Raw genomic sequence first — 17,446 nt, 5'->3', positions numbered from 1 at the left:
AATGTGGTGGGGGTGGGATTGTGTGTGGTAATGTGTTGGGCGGGCGGGATTATGTGTGGTAATGTGGTGTGGGGTGGGATTGTGTGTGGTAATGTGGTGGGGGCGGAATTGTGTGTGCTGATGTGGTGGGGGCGGGATTGTGTGTGGTAATGTGGTGGGGGAGGCGGGATTGTGTGTGGTAATATGGTGGGGGGTGGGATTATGTGCGGTAATGTGGTGGGGCGGGATTGTGTGTGGTAATGTGGGGGGCGGGATTATTTGTGGTAATGTGGTGGGGGGCGTTATTATGTGTGGTAACGTGGTGGGGGCGGGATTGTGTGTGGTAATGTGGTGGGGGTGGGATTGTGTGTGGTAATGTGGTGGGGCGGGATTATGTGTGGTAATGTGGTGGGGGCGGGATTGTGTGTGGTGATGTGGTGGGGGGCGGGATTGTGTGTGGTAATGTGGTGGGGGTAGGATTATTTGTGGTAATGTGGTGGGGGGCGTTATTATGTGTGGTAATGTGGTGGGGGCGGGATTGTGTGTGGTAATGTGGTGGGGGTGGGATTGTGTGTGGTAATGTGGTGGGGCGGGATTATGTGTGGTAATGTGGTGGGGGCGGAATTGTGTGTAGTAATGTGGTGAGGGCGGGATTGTGTGTGGTAATGTGGTGGGGGTGGGATTGTGTGTGGTAATGTGGTGGGGGCGGGATTGTGTGTGGTGATGTGGTGGGGGACGGGATTGTCTGTGGTAATGTGGTGGGGGGGCGGGATTATGTGTTGTAATGTGGTGGGGGCGGGATTGTGTGTGGTAATGTGGTGGGGGGCGGGATTATGGGTGGTAATGTGGTGGGGGTGGGATTGTGTGTGGTAATGTGGTGGGGGGCGGGATTATGTGTGGTAATGTGGTGGGGGGTGGGATTGTGTGTGGTAATGTGGTGTTGGCGGAATTATGTGTGGTAATGTGGTGGGGGTGGGATTGTGTGTGGTAATGTGGTGGGGGGGCGGGATTGTGTGTGGTAATGTGGTGGGGGGGTGGGATTATGTGCGGTAATGTGGTGGGGCGGGATTGTGTGTGGTAATGTGGTGGGGGCGGGATTATGTGTGGTAGTGTGGTGGGGGCGGGATTGTGTGTGGTAATGTGATGGGGGTGGGATTGTGTGTGGTAATTTGGTGGGGGGCGGGATTATGTGTGGTAATGTGGTGGGGCAGGATTATGTGTGGTAATGTGGTGGGGGCGGGATTGTGTGTGGTGATGTGGTGGGGGGCGGGATTGTGTGTGGTAATGTGGTGGTGGTAGGATTGTGTGTGGTAATGTGGTGGGGGGTGGGATAGTGTGCGGTAATGTGTTGGGGGTGGGATTGTGTGTGGTGATGTGGTGGGGGGCGGAATTGTGTGTAGTAATGTGGTGAGGGCGGGATTGTGTGTGGTAATGGGGTGGGATTGTGTGTGGTAATGTGGTGGGGGGCGGGATTATGTGTGGTTATGTGGTGGGGGCGGGATTGTGTGTGGTAATGTGGTGGGGGCGGGATTGTGTGTGGTGATGTGGTGGGGGGGCAGGATTATGTGTGGTAATGTGGTGAGGGCGGGATTGTGTGTGGTAATGTGGTGGGGGCGGGATTATGTGTGGTAATGTAATGGGGGGCGGGATTATGTGTGGTAATGTGGTGGGGGCAGGATTGTGTGTGGTGATGTGCTGGGGGGCGGGATTGTGTGTGGTAATGTGGTGGGGGGGCAGGATTATGTGTGGTAATGTGGTGGGGGCGGGATTGTGTGTGGTAATGTGGTGGGTGGCGGGATTATGTGGGGTAATGTGGTGGGGGCGGGAATATGTGTGGTAAAATGGTGGGGGTGGGATGGTGTGGTAATGTGGTGGGGGCGGGTTGTGTGTGGTGATGTGGTGGGGGGCGGGATTGTGTTTGGTAATGTGGTGGGGGCGGGATTGTGTGTGGTGATGTGGAGGGGGCGGGATTGTGTGTGGTAATGTGTTGGGGCGGGATTGTGTGTGGTAATGTGGTGGGGGTGGGATTGTGTGTGGTAATGTGGTGGGGGGGTGGGATTATGTGTGGTTATGTGGTGGGGGGTGGGATTGTGTGTGGTAATGTGGTGGGGGCAGGATTGTGTGAGGTGATGTGGTGGGGGGCCGGATTATGTGCGGTAATGTGGAGGGGGCGGGATCGTGTGTGGTAATGTGGGGGGCGGGATTATGTGTGGTAATGTGGTGGGGGCGGGATTGTGTGTGGTAATGTGGTGGGGGTGGGAATATGTGTGGTAATGTGGTGGGGGGGCGGGATTATGTGTGGTAATGTGGTGGGGGGTGGGATTATGTGTGGTAATGTGGTGGGGGGGCGGGATTATGTGTGGTAATGTGGTGGGGCGGGATTATGTGTGGTAATGTGGTGGGGGCGGGATTGTGTGTGGTAATGTGGTGGGGGGGCGGGATTAAGTGTGGTTATGTGGTGGGGGCGGGATTGTGTTTGGTAATGTGGTGGGGCGGGATTGTGTCTGGTGATGTGGTGGGGGGCAGGATTATGTGTGGTAATGTGGTGGGGGCGGGATTGTGTGTGGTAATGTGGTGGGGGGCGGGATTATGTGTAGTAATGTGGTGGGGGTGGGACTGTGTGCGGTAATGTGGTGGGGGCGGAATTGTGTGTGGTAATGTGGTGGGGGTGCGGGATTGTGTGTGGTTATGTGGTGGGGGCGGGATTGTGTGTGGTAATGTGGTGGGGGCGGGATTGTGTGTGATGATGTGGTGGGGGGGCAGGCTTATGTGTGGTAATGTGGTGGGGGCGGGATTGTGTGTGGTAATGTGGTGGGGGGCGGGATTATGTGTGGTAATGTGTTGGGGCGGGATTGTGTGTGGTAATGTGGTGGGGGTGGGATTGTGTGTGGTAATTTGGTGGGGGGGCGGGATTATGTGTGGTAATGTGTTGGGGGGTGGGATTGTGTGTGGTAATGTGGTGGGGGCAGGATTGTGTGAGGTGATGTGGTGGGGGGCGGGATTATGTGTGGTAATGTGGTGGGGGGGCGGGATTGTGTGTGGTAATGTGGTGGGGGGCCGGATTATGTGCGGTAATGTGGAGGGGGTGGGATCGTGTGTGGTAATGTGGGGGGCGGGATTATGTGTGGTAATGTGGTGGGGGCAGGATTGTGTGGTAATGTGGTGGGGGTGGGATTGTGTGTGGTAATGTGGTGGGGGGGCGGGATTATGTGTGGTAATGTGGTGGGGCGGGATTATGTGTGGTAATGTGGTGGGGGCGGGATTGTGTGTGGTAATGTGGTGGGGGGGCGGGTTTAAGTGTGGTTATGTGGTGGGGGCGGGATTATGTGTGGTAATGTGGTGGGGGCGGGATTGTGTGTGGTAATGTGGTGGGGGGGCGGGTTTAAGTGTGGTTATGTGGTGGGGGTGGAATTGTGTGTGGTAATGTGGTGGGGGCAGGATTGTGCGTGATGATGTGGTGGGGGGCGGGATTGTGTGTGGTAATGTGGTGGGGGGGCGGGATTATGTGTGGTAATGTGGTGGGGGGCGGGATTATGTGTGGTAATGTGGTGGGGGGTGGAATTGTGTGTGGTAATGTGGTGGGGGTGGAATTGTGTGTGGTGATGTGGTGGGGGGCGGGATTGTGTGTGGTAATGTGGTGGGGGCAGGATTGTGTGTGGTAATGTGGTGGGGGTGGGTTTTGTGTGTGGTAATGTGGTGGGGGGCGGGATTGTGTGTGGTAATGTGGTGGGGGCGGGATTGTGTGTGGTAATGTGGTGGGGGGGCGGGATTATGTGTGGTAATGTGTTGGGGCGGGATTGTGTGTGGTAATGTGGTGGGGGTGGGATTGTGTGTGGTAATTTGGTGGGGGGGCGGGATTATGTGTGGTAATGTGTTGGGGGGTGGGATTGTGTGTGGTAATGTGGTGGGGGCAGGATTGTGTGAGGTGATGTGGTGGGGGGCGGGATTATGTGTGGTAATGTGGTGGGGGGGCGGGATTGTGTGTGGTAATGTGGTGGGGGGGCGGGATTATGTGTGGTAATGTGGTGGGGGTGGGATTATGTGTGGTAATGTGGTGGGGGTGGGATTGTGTGTGGTAATGTGGTGGGGGTGGGATTGTGTGTGGTGATGTGGTGGGGGGCGGAATTGTGTGTAGTAATGTGGTGAGGGCGGGATTGTGTGTGGTAATGTGGTGGGGGTGGGATTGTGTGTGGTAATGTGGTGGGGGGGCGGGATTATGTGTGGTTATATGGTGGGGGTAGGATTGTGTGTGGTAATGTGGTGGGGGGGCGGGATTATGTGTGGTAATGTGGTGGGGGCGGGATTGTGTGTGGTAATGTGGTGGGGGGCGGGATTATGTGTGGTAATGTGGTGGGGGTGGGATTGTGTGTGGTAATGTGTTGGGCGGGCGGGATTATGTGTGGTAATGTGGTGTGGGGTGGGATTGTGTGTGGTAATGTGGTGGGGGCGGAATTGTGTGTGCTGATGTGGTGGGGGCGGGATTGTGTGTGGTAATGTGGTGGGGGAGGCGGGATTGTGTGTGGTAATATGGTGGGGGGTGGGATTATGTGCGGTAATGTGGTGGGGCGGGATTGTGTGTGGTAATGTGGTGGGGGGCGGGATTATTTGTGGTAATGTGGTGGGGGGCGTTATTATGTGTGGTAACGTGGTGGGGGCGGGATTGTGTGTGGTAATGTGGTGGGGGTGGGATTGTGTGTGGTAATGTGGTGGGGCGGGATTATGTGTGGTAATGTGGTGGGGGCGGGATTGTGTGTGGTGATGTGGTGGGGGGCGGGATTGTGTGTGGTAATGTGGTGGGGGTAGGATTATTTGTGGTAATGTGGTGGGGGGCGTTATTATGTGTGGTAATGTGGTGGGGGCGGGATTGTGTGTGGTAATGTGGTGGGGGTGGGATTGTGTGTGGTAATGTGGTGGGGCGGGATTATGTGTGGTAATGTGGTGGGGGCGGAATTGTGTGTAGTAATGTGGTGAGGGCGGGATTGTGTGTGGTAATGTGGTGGGGGTGGGATTGTGTGTGGTAATGTGGTGGGGGCGGGATTGTGTGTGGTGATGTGGTGGGGGACGGGATTGTCTGTGGTAATGTGGTGGGGGGGCGGGATTATGTGTTGTAATGTGGTGGGGGCGGGATTGTGTGTGGTAATGTGGTGGGGGGCGGGATTATGGGTGGTAATGTGGTGGGGGTGGGATTGTGTGTGGTAATGTGGTGGGGGGCGGGATTATGTGTGGTAATGTGGTGGGGGGTGGGATTGTGTGTGGTAATGTGGTGTTGGCGGAATTATGTGTGGTAATGTGGTGGGGGTGGGATTGTGTGTGGTAATGTGGTGGGGGGGCGGGATTGTGTGTGGTAATGTGGTGGGGGGGTGGGATTATGTGCGGTAATGTGGTGGGGCGGGATTGTGTGTGGTAATGTGGTGGGGGCGGGATTATGTGTGGTAGTGTGGTGGGGGCGGGATTGTGTGTGGTAATGTGATGGGGGTGGGATTGTGTGTGGTAATTTGGTGGGGGGCGGGATTATGTGTGGTAATGTGGTGGGGCAGGATTATGTGTGGTAATGTGGTGGGGGCGGGATTGTGTGTGGTGATGTGGTGGGGGGCGGGATTGTGTGTGGTAATGTGGTGGTGGTAGGATTGTGTGTGGTAATGTGGTGGGGGGTGGGATAGTGTGCGGTAATGTGTTGGGGGTGGGATTGTGTGTGGTGATGTGGTGGGGGGCGGAATTGTGTGTAGTAATGTGGTGAGGGCGGGATTGTGTGTGGTAATGGGGTGGGATTGTGTGTGGTAATGTGGTGGGGGGCGGGATTATGTGTGGTTATGTGGTGGGGGCGGGATTGTGTGTGGTAATGTGGTGGGGGCGGGATTGTGTGTGGTGATGTGGTGGGGGGCAGGATTATGTGTGGTAATGTGGTGAGGGCGGGATTGTGTGTGGTAATGTGGTGGGGGCGGGATTATGTGTGGTAATGTAATGGGGGGCGGGATTATGTGTGGTAATGTGGTGGGGGCAGGATTGTGTGTGGTGATGTGCTGGGGGGCGGGATTGTGTGTGGTAATGTGGTGGGGGGGCAGGATTATGTGTGGTAATGTGGTGGGGGCGGGATTGTGTGTGGTAATGTGGTGGGTGGCGGGATTATGTGGGGTAATGTGGTGGGGGCGGGAATATGTGTGGTAAAATGGTGGGGGTGGGATGGTGTGGTAATGTGGTGGGGGCGGGTTGTGTGTGGTGATGTGGTGGGGGGCGGGATTGTGTTTGGTAATGTGGTGGGGGCGGGATTGTGTGTGGTGATGTGGAGGGGGCGGGATTGTGTGTGGTAATGTGTTGGGGCGGGATTGTGTGTGGTAATGTGGTGGGGGTGGGATTGTGTGTGGTAATGTGGTGGGGGGGTGGGATTATGTGTGGTTATGTGGTGGGGGGTGGGATTGTGTGTGGTAATGTGGTGGGGGCAGGATTGTGTGAGGTGATGTGGTGGGGGGCCGGATTATGTGCGGTAATGTGGAGGGGGCGGGATCGTGTGTGGTAATGTGGGGGGCGGGATTATGTGTGGTAATGTGGTGGGGGCGGGATTGTGTGTGGTAATGTGGTGGGGGTGGGAATATGTGTGGTAATGTGGTGGGGGGGCGGGATTATGTGTGGTAATGTGGTGGGGGGTGGGATTATGTGTGGTAATGTGGTGGGGGGGCGGGATTATGTGTGGTAATGTGGTGGGGCGGGATTATGTGTGGTAATGTGGTGGGGGCGGGATTGTGTGTGGTAATGTGGTGGGGGGGCGGGATTAAGTGTGGTTATGTGGTGGGGGCGGGATTGTGTTTGGTAATGTGGTGGGGCGGGATTGTGTCTGGTGATGTGGTGGGGGGCAGGATTATGTGTGGTAATGTGGTGGGGGCGGGATTGTGTGTGGTAATGTGGTGGGGGGCGGGATTATGTGTAGTAATGTGGTGGGGGTGGGACTGTGTGCGGTAATGTGGTGGGGGCGGAATTGTGTGTGGTAATGTGGTGGGGGTGCGGGATTGTGTGTGGTTATGTGGTGGGGGCGGGATTGTGTGTGGTAATGTGGTGGGGGCGGGATTGTGTGTGATGATGTGGTGGGGGGGCAGGCTTATGTGTGGTAATGTGGTGGGGGCGGGATTGTGTGTGGTAATGTGGTGGGGGGGCGGGATTATGTGTGGTAATGTGTTGGGGCGGGATTGTGTGTGGTAATGTGGTGGGGGTGGGATTGTGTGTGGTAATTTGGTGGGGGGGCGGGATTATGTGTGGTAATGTGTTGGGGGGTGGGATTGTGTGTGGTAATGTGGTGGGGGCAGGATTGTGTGAGGTGATGTGGTGGGGGGCGGGATTATGTGTGGTAATGTGGTGGGGGGGCGGGATTGTGTGTGGTAATGTGGTGGGGGGCCGGATTATGTGCGGTAATGTGGAGGGGGTGGGATCGTGTGTGGTAATGTGGGGGGCGGGATTATGTGTGGTAATGTGGTGGGGGCAGGATTGTGTGGTAATGTGGTGGGGGTGGGATTGTGTGTGGTAATGTGGTGGGGGGGCGGGATTATGTGTGGTAATGTGGTGGGGCGGGATTATGTGTGGTAATGTGGTGGGGGCGGGATTGTGTGTGGTAATGTGGTGGGGGGGCGGGTTTAAGTGTGGTTATGTGGTGGGGGCGGGATTATGTGTGGTAATGTGGTGGGGGCGGGATTGTGTGTGGTAATGTGGTGGGGGGGCGGGTTTAAGTGTGGTTATGTGGTGGGGGTGGAATTGTGTGTGGTAATGTGGTGGGGGCAGGATTGTGCGTGATGATGTGGTGGGGGGCGGGATTGTGTGTGGTAATGTGGTGGGGGGGCGGGATTATGTGTGGTAATGTGGTGGGGGGCGGGATTATGTGTGGTAATGTGGTGGGGGGTGGAATTGTGTGTGGTAATGTGGTGGGGGTGGAATTGTGTGTGGTGATGTGGTGGGGGGCGGGATTGTGTGTGGTAATGTGGTGGGGGCAGGATTGTGTGTGGTAATGTGGTGGGGGTGGGTTTTGTGTGTGGTAATGTGGTGGGGGGCGGGATTGTGTGTGGTAATGTGGTGGGGGCGGGATTGTGTGTGGTAATGTGGTGGGGGGGCGGGATTATGTGTGGTAATGTGTTGGGGCGGGATTGTGTGTGGTAATGTGGTGGGGGTGGGATTGTGTGTGGTAATTTGGTGGGGGGGCGGGATTATGTGTGGTAATGTGTTGGGGGGTGGGATTGTGTGTGGTAATGTGGTGGGGGCAGGATTGTGTGAGGTGATGTGGTGGGGGGCGGGATTATGTGTGGTAATGTGGTGGGGGGGCGGGATTGTGTGTGGTAATGTGGTGGGGGGCCGGATTATGTGCGGTAATGTGGAGGGGGTGGGATCGTGTGTGGTAATGTGGGGGGCGGGATTATGTGTGGTAATGTGGTGGGGGCAGGATTGTGTGGTAATGTGGTGGGGGTGGGATTGTGTGTGGTAATGTGGTGGGGGGGCGGGATTATGTGTGGTAATGTGGTGGGGCGGGATTATGTGTGGTAATGTGGTGGGGGCGGGATTGTGTGTGGTAATGTGGTGGGGGGGCGGGTTTAAGTGTGGTTATGTGGTGGGGGTGGAATTGTGTGTGGTAATGTGGTGGGGGCAGGATTGTGCGTGATGATGTGGTGGGGGGCGGGATTGTGTGTGGTAATGTGGTGGGGGGGCGGGATTATGTGTGGTAATGTGGTGGGCGGCGGGATTATGTGTGGTAATGTGGTGGGGGGTGGAATTGTGTGTGGTAATGTGGTGGGGGTGGAATTGTGTGTGGTGATGTGGTGGGGGGCGGGATTGTGTGTGGTAATGTGGTGGGGGCAGGATTGTGTGTGGTAATGTGGTGGGGGTGGGTTTTGTGTGTGGTAATGTGGTGGGGGGCGGGATTGTGTGTGGTAATGTGGTGGGGGCGGGATTGTGTGTGGTAATGTGGTGGGGGGGCGGGATTATGTGTGGTAATGTGGTGAGGGGCGGGATTGTGTGTTATGGTATGCGGAACACACCGAATATATTTATTGATGTTATTGGTGCGTTCGCAACCCGAGATCCACCGTGCAGGAAATATCCTGCCGCTAAGTGAATGGCGGCACAATATGGCGGTAGTAACCAGCTCTGTTACCTTCACAGAGTGGCCGAGAAAGCAAAGCTCTGTGCCCTGTTAACTCTCACAGAGACACAGGCTAACTACCCAGAAGAGAGCAGTCAGTGGTCATGCATGCACACAACACTCCTCGCCGGAGATGCCAGCATTCTAGGGGCTTATTTCAGCCGGGTCCCTGAATACTCTCATACACAATCTCCTCGCCGGAGGTGCTAGCATTCTAGGGGCTTATTTCAGCCGGGTCCCTGAACACATTCACGCATATGTCCACAGTGGCGCAAAGCATGTAACTTTAGAAGATACTAGTGCATGGCCGTGCGGCCATGCGAGCCTTAAATAGCTGCAGCATGTACAGGACCTTCCAAAAGAGGACCAATGAGAGACTGCTACAGAGCCTGTGTACCTACAGGACCTTCCTAGAAAGACTAATAGATTTGGCTGCAGTACCTGAACATGTGACCCTTGATTCCCTGGGCATGCTCAGTGTGTGCAAAGTAGGACTTAGTCCCAGAAAAGCCTGTTCACCGTAGATCAGTGCAGGGTACAATAGCAGAGCCTGGAGAGGCAGCAAAAACCCTTTGCACTGAATCAGACTCAGTGAGACGCTGGGACCGACGTCTCCGCTGAGCAGGCTCCACTGCAGCCGATGGAGAATGGGAGACCGCAGCAGACACGGATCGAGATTCCCCCTGTGCAGCAGAGGAAACTCGACTCCTAACATTACCCCCCCTCCTAGGGCCCTCCCCTCCTTGAGCCTTGCTACGCTCAAAAGCTGCAATGAGCAGCGGAGCCCGAAAGTGCTCCACAGGCTCCCAGGTTGTATCCTCTGGACCGTGACCCTTCCAATCCACCAGATAAAATTTCTTGCCACGTACCACCTTGCACCCCATGATAGCATTCACCTCAACTCATCCGAGGATGAACCCGATGTCCCGGCAGATGACTCAGAAAACCGGGACAAATGAACAGGCTTTAAGAGGGAAACGTGAAAGGTATCGGTGATACCAAGGCATGGAGGAATAGCCAAACGGTAGACCACAGGGTTCACCTGTTCCAGAACCTTGAACGGGCCAATGTAGCGAGGCGCAAACTTAGTGGACTCAACTCGCAGCCTGATGTTACGGGCGGAGAGCCACACTAAATCGCCAGGAGCAAAGGTCGGAGCGGGGTGCCGGTGTGTATCAGCCGAGACCCTCATTCTCTCCTTGGAGGCCCGGATGGCATCCTGTGTGCGGTCCCAGATTTCACGTGCCTCCACCGCCCAGTCTGCTTCCCTAGAATCGGTGGATGACACGGGCATGGGACACGCGGATGCTGGCCGTAATTAAGGAGAAAAGGAGTCTGACCAGTGGAATCGGCTACGGCGTTGTTCACGGCAAATTCCGCCCAAGGTAGCAAAGATGCCCAGTCATCCTGCCTAGCAGAGACAAAATGTCATAAGTATGTCACCAGAGTCTGATTGGTTCTCTCTACCAATCCATTCGTCTCGGGATGATATGCAGAGGAGAGATTCAGCTCTATGCTGAGTAAACGGCAGAGCTCTCTCCAAAACCGAGACGCAAACTGGGGACCCCAGTCGCTGACAACTTTATCAGGCATTCCATGTAAGCGGAAAATATGTTTAATGAACAACGCCGCCAAGGCCCGTGCAGAAGGTAACCGTGGTAGCGGCACCAAATGCACCATTTTCGATAAATGATCAGTGATGACCCAAATGATGGTACAGCCGCGAGACTTGGGCAAACCCACCACAAAGTCCATCCCGACCATCTCCCAGGGCCTGTCTGCCACCGGCATGGGGTAAAGTAACCCAACAGGCCGTTGACGTGAAGACTGATTCTGGGCGCAGGAGACACATGCCCGAATATAGTCCCCAACGTCACGGGCCATATGCGGCCACCAGTACGTCCTCGCCAAAAGCTCAGATGTCCTCTTGGTTCCAAAATGTCCACCCACTCTGGACGAGTGAGCCCAAGAGAGAATCTCCGGTCGCAAATTCGCTGGTACGAAAGTCTTGCCCGGGACTCTAGCGAAACCGGAGCCACAGTTCTCAGGCTCTCAGAGGGGAAAATAAGCCAAGGCTCCTCATCCTCCTCCTCAGATGACACTACGGAGCGGGAGAGAGCATCGGCACGAATGTTCTTCTCCCCAGAGAGAAAATGGAGAGTAAAATGGAACCGGGAGAAGAACAGGGACCATCTGGCCTGGCGAGAATTCAGCCGCTGGGCCGTCTGTATGTACACCAAGTTTTTGTGGTCGGTGAATACTTGGAAGGGAAAGCGAGCTCCCCCAAGAGGTGTCTCCACTCAGAAAAAGCCAACTTCATTGCTAGCAACTCCCTGTCCCCGATGGAATAATTCCTCTCCGCTGGTGTGAAGGTCTTGGAGAAGAAGCAGCAAGGATGCTTCCGACCTTGAGCATCCTTTTGGAAAAGGACTGCTCCAGCACCAATGGATGAGGCATCCACCTCCATTATAAATGGTTTATCTACATCGGGGTGATGTAGAATAGGAGCGCTAGCGAAGTGTGACTTATTAAAAAGGAATGCCTTGGAGACATCCTCCGACCACAACTTGGGATTTGCTCTCTTCTTGGTGAGGGCAACCAAGGGAGCTACCAAAGTTGAAAAGTGTGGAATGAGCTGGCGATAGTTATTGATGAACCCCATAAAGCGCTGCACCGCTTTAAGTGAATGGGGTTCCTGCCAGTCCATCACAGCCTGTAGTTTGGCAGGATCCATAGCCAAACCCTGGGCAGAGATGATATAACCAAGGAATGGCTAGGACTCCTGCTCAAACACACACTTCTCCAACTTGGCGTAGAGGGAGTTTGCCTGTAAGAGGTCGAAGACTTTGTGAACATCTCTCCGGTGGGAGTCAATATCTGGAGAGTAGATGAGAATATCATCCAGATAGACTACGACCGAGGTGGTGAGCATTTCCCGGAAGATGTAATTCACAAAGTCTTGGAAAACGGCTGGGGCATTACAGAGCCCGAAGGGCATCACCAGATATTCATAGTGCCCATCCCTGGTGTTAAAAGCCGTCTACACTCGTCCCCCTCACGGATGCGAATCAGGTTATAAGCACCCCCCAAATCTAATTTAGTAAATAACCTTGCTCCCCGTAGCCTATCAAAGAGCTCAGATATCAGGGGTAGTGGGTACTTGTTTTTAATGGTGATGGCGTTAAGACCCCTGTAGTCAATGCATAGACGTAATTCTCCACTCTTCTTCTGCACGAAGAAGAACCCAGCCCCTGCAGGTGACACTGACTTCCTAATAAAACCTCTTGCCAGATTCTCTTGGATATACTGAGACATTGCCTCCGTCTCCGGGAGAGATAACGGATAGACTCGACCCCGGGGAGGCTCAGCAACAGGCAAGAGATCGATAGGACAGTCATAGGGGAAGTGAGGCGGAAGGGTCTCCACAGCCCTTTTGGAGAACATGTCCGCATAAGGCCAATAGTGCTTGAGGAGAGAGGAAAGATCTGCGGGTACCTCAGTTGTAGCAACCTGAACGCACTCCCTCTGACATCTACCCTCACAGGATTTACTCCATCCCAAAATTTTCCCTGAGGACCACTCTATATGAGGAGAATGAAAACAAAGCCGGGGTATCCCCAACAGGACCTCATCAACTCCCTCAGGAAGGACCAAAAGATAAATAATCTCCTGATGTGATGGAGATACAGAAAGAGTGAAAGGGATGGTTTGGTGTGTAATCTGTGAAGGTAGTGTCGACCCGTTTACCACTCGAATGGTTATTGGCTTGGCGAGCATCACCAGGGGTATTGCGTGTCGCTAAGCGAAAGCGGATGACATAAAATTACCCTCCGTCCCAGAGTCCACGCAAAGCTCTACCATAAGGCCATGTGCACACGTTCAGGATTGTTAGCGTTTTTTTCGCGTTTTTTCGCTATAAAAACGTGATAAAAACGCGAAAAAAAACGCTTACATAAGCCTCCTATTATTTACAGGGTATTCTGCATTTTTGGTGCAAATGTTGCGATTTTTTCCGCGAAAAAATCGCATAGCGGAAAAAAAAGCAACATGTTCATTAAAAATGCGGAATTGCAGGGATTCCGCACACCTAGGGGTCCATTGATCTGCTTACTTCCCGCACGGGGCTGTGCACACCATGCGGGAAGTAAGCAGATTATATGCGGTTGGTACCCAGGGTGGAGGAGAGGAGACTCTCCTCCACGCACTGGGCACCATATAAGTGGTCAAAAAATAAGAAATAAAATAATAAACAGTCCTATACTCACCCTCGATGTCTTGCCGCCTCCTCGCACGCTGCCGTTCGGTTTCTGTACCTGGTGTGCGCTGAAGGACCTCGCCGAATGACGTCACTGTCCTGTGATTGGTCGTGAGCGGTCATGTGACCGCTCACGTGACCGTGACGTCACGGGAGGTCCTGTGCGCACAGACCAGCTATACGGAACGGACGCCGGTGAGATGTCTGGGTGAGTATAAGCATTTTTTTATTTTTTTTATTATTTTTAAACATTCTATCTTTTACTATAGATGCTGCATAGGCAGCATCTATAGTAAAAAGTTGGTCACACTTGTCAAACGCTATGTTTGACAAGTGTGACCAACCTGTCAGTCAGTTTTCCAAGCGATGCTACAGATCGCAGGGAAAACTTTAGCATTCTGCAAGCTAATTACGCTTGCAGAATGCAAAAAAAACGCGAAAAAAACGGAAAAAAAACGCAAAAAAAAAAATGCGGATTTCTTGCAGAAAATTTCCGGTTTTCTTCAGGAATTTTCTGCAAGAAATCCGCAACGTGTGCACATACCCTAAGAGTGGATGGGCCTATGGTAATTGTCCCCTTGAAGGACAATTTTGAGGTAAACGTCGCTGTGTCTAATGTACCTCCTCCAACTGCCACTAGATGCTGACGTTTCCTCAACCGCTGCGGACACTTGGAGGCAAGATGTCTGGACTGCCGGCAAACATGACAGACCTTAAGGGCACGAGCGGCCTGGGACTTAGACCCTGCTCGCGACCCCTCTATGGCCTCATGTGACTCGGGCGCATGGACCGGAGATTCCAAAAGTCTGGCGAAGGTGGGAGCCAGCCGAAACCTCTGCTTACACTGGGCTCGCTCCAACCCTCGCTCGTGAAAATGAAGGTCTATGCAAGTTGATATAGATATGTGCTCCTTGAGTGTAGCTGGAATCTCCCTAGTGGCCAAAGCGTCCTTCACATGGTCAGCCTGCCCCCTCCAAACTACTGGGTGAGGGTTTTATCTGACCACTCCAACTCAGACGCTAAAGTCCGGAAGAGAATGGCAAATTGGCTGACCATGGTCGAACCCTGAGTCAATGCCAGCAGTTGGAGCGCCGTATCATGGGTGACTTGAGGTCCTACGAAGACCTGCTTCAGAGTGCCCAGAAACCGAGGAACACTCTGCACCACATGATCGTTGCGCTCCCACAGCGGCGTAGCCCACTCCAAAGCTCTGTCCGACAGAAGAGAAATTACAAATCCCACCTTTGCTCGCTCTGTGGGAAAACGTGCAGCCAGGAGCTCGAGATGTACACCGCACTGGCTCACAAATCCCCTACCGGACTTACTGTCCCCAGAGAATTTTTCAGGCAACGGAAGGTGGGATAATGTCGGAACAGAGGTGGCAGTGGGTAAGGCTGCTGCAGCCACGCTAGCAGCCTGAACAGCAATTGTGGTAACATCCACCGCCGAGGTTGCACGCTCGAGAGATGCCAACCGGCCCTCCAGCAGCTGGATGTACCCCTGCAATCGCTGTTCATCCGCCATTACTTAGCCAGATCCTGGCGCTAGTATACTGTTAGGGTTTGCGGAATGCACCAAATATATTTATTGATGTGATTGGTGCGTTCGCAATCCGGGATCCACCGTGCAGGAAATATCCTGCCGCTAAGTGAATGGCGGCACAATATGGCGGTATTAACCAGCTCTGTTAGCTTCACAGAGCGGCCGAGAAAGCAAAGCTCTGTGCCCTGTTAACTCTCTCAGAGACACAGGCTAACTACCCAGAAGAGAGCAGTCAGTGGTCATGCATGCACACAACACTCCTCGCTGGAGGTGCCAGCATTCTAGGGGCTTATTTCAGCCGGGTCCCTGAATACTCTCATACACAATCTCCTCGCCGGAGGTGCCAGCATTCTAGGGGCTTATTTCAGCCGGGTCCCTGAACACATTAACGCATATGACCACAGTGGCGCAAAGCATGTAACTTTAGAAGATACTAGCGCATGACCGTGCGGCCATGCGAGCCTTAAATAGCTGCAGCACGTACAGGACCTTCCAAAAGAGGACCAATGAGAGACTGCTACAGAGCCTGCGTACCTGCAGGACCTTCCTAGAAAGACCAATAGATTTGGCTGCGGTACCTGAACATGTGACCCTTGATCTCCACTGAGAGATCTTACCCTGGGCATGCTCAGTGTGTGCAAAGCAGGACTTAGTCCCCAAAAAGCCTGTTCGCCGTAGATCAGTGCAGCGTACAATAGCAGAGCCTGGAGAGGCAGCAAAATCCCTTTGCACTGAATCAGACTCAGTGAGACGCTGGGACTGACGTCTCCGCTGAGCAGGCTCCACTGCGGCCGATGGAGAATGGGAGACCGCAGCAGACACGGATCGAGATCCCCCCTGTGCAGCAGAGGAAACTCAACTCCTAACATTGTGTGTGGTGATGTGGTGGGTGGCGGAGCTACTGTGCAGAGGGCGGGATTAGCGAGTAATCACGATGCCTCTTATATATATATATATATATAGATTAGGCGACCGACTGCTGTGAGCTTCACTAATCACTGAAAAGCTCCTGCCAGTTTTGCGTCACTATTCTCAGGCAGCTAAATAGGAGATTGCATGTTGGGATATCTCAGCAATGACACAACACCTGTAAAATTATTGGCTAATCAATCATATTTAATACGGAAAGAGTAAATGTGAACTGTCTCCAGTTTTTCCTTACTTTTTTACATTCTAGCTAATGGTGAACAGATACAACTGATGTAAAAGAAAAGACTTGTGAAGTAGATAGCAACTAATTTAAGACTTTTTTCAGCACAATGCCTTTTTGAACACGGGTGATAATGTTTTCAGACTATTAACTTTCTCTTTTCTAGTGATAGTGAGAATGAACCAGAAAGAACCAGATATGGCAAGAGCTGCTGAAGTCTAACCCCCTCCCTGGAGGCTTCTTATTTAAAATGAATAGTTTAGCATTAGTGTCTATGTTAGAGGTTACTGCTGTCATTGTATTCCACGTGCTGATTGCAGAGAACATGGAAACAAAACAAATATGCCAGCCTTTTTACTGTCACATGCAGGAGAAGAGATGCCTTATCTTTGGTTCAGTGAGTCATTCATTGAAAGATTTTATTGCCTATAATCGTGTTAAGGCCCCGTCACACACAGCGACGCTGCAGCGATACAGACAACGATGCCGATTGCTGCAGCGTCGCTGTTTAGTCGCTGTGTGGTCGCTGGGGAGCTGTCACACAGACCGCTCTCCAGCGACCAACGATGCCGAGGTCCCCGGGTAACAAGGGTAAACATCGGGTTGCTAAGCGCAGGGCTGCGCTTAGTAACCCGATGTTTACCCTGGTTACCAGTGTAAAATGTAAAATAACAAACAGTACATACTCACCTTCGTGTCCCCCGGCGTCCGCTTCCTGCACTGACTGAGCGCCGGCCCTAACAGCAGAGCGGTGACGTCACCGCTGTGCTGTACTTTCACTTTCCGGCCGGCAGTCAGTCAGTGCGGGAAGCAGACGGTAAGGGACCTGACGGACACCGGAATGTGAGTATGTACTGTTTTTTTTTTTTTACATTTACGATGGTAACCAGGGTAAACATCGGGTTACTAAGCGCGGCCCTGTGCTTAGTAACCCGATGTTTACCCTGGTTACCAGTGAAGACATCGCTGAATCCGTGTCACACACACCGATTCAGCGATGTCAGCGGGACCTCAACGACCAAAAAAAGGTCCAGGCCATTCCGACACGACCAGCGATCTCGCAGCAGGGGCCTGGTCGCTGGTATGTGTCAAACATAGCGAGATCGCTACTGAGGTCGCTGTTGCGTTACAAAACTTGTGACTCAGCAGTGATCTCGCTAGCGATCTCGCTATGTGAGACGGGGCCTTTAGAACTTCAACAGTGATATCCAAAATTACAATTCTCTTACAGTATATATATATATATATATATATATATATATATATATATGTATCATTTATTATAATATATATATATATATAATATGTTGCGTAAGAGAATTTCAATTTATATAGAAGACTGCATGGCTAGGTGATATATCTGCTGCAGTGTGTGCAAACTTGGTCAAGGACTACAGGAAACGTACGA

This window comes from Ranitomeya variabilis, chromosome 5, assembly GCF_051348905.1.
Source record: "Ranitomeya variabilis isolate aRanVar5 chromosome 5, aRanVar5.hap1, whole genome shotgun sequence".
Taxonomy (NCBI): Eukaryota; Metazoa; Chordata; class Amphibia; order Anura; family Dendrobatidae; genus Ranitomeya; species Ranitomeya variabilis.
The sequence above is the reverse complement of the archived record's forward strand: the minus strand, read 5'-3'. Positions refer to the sequence as shown.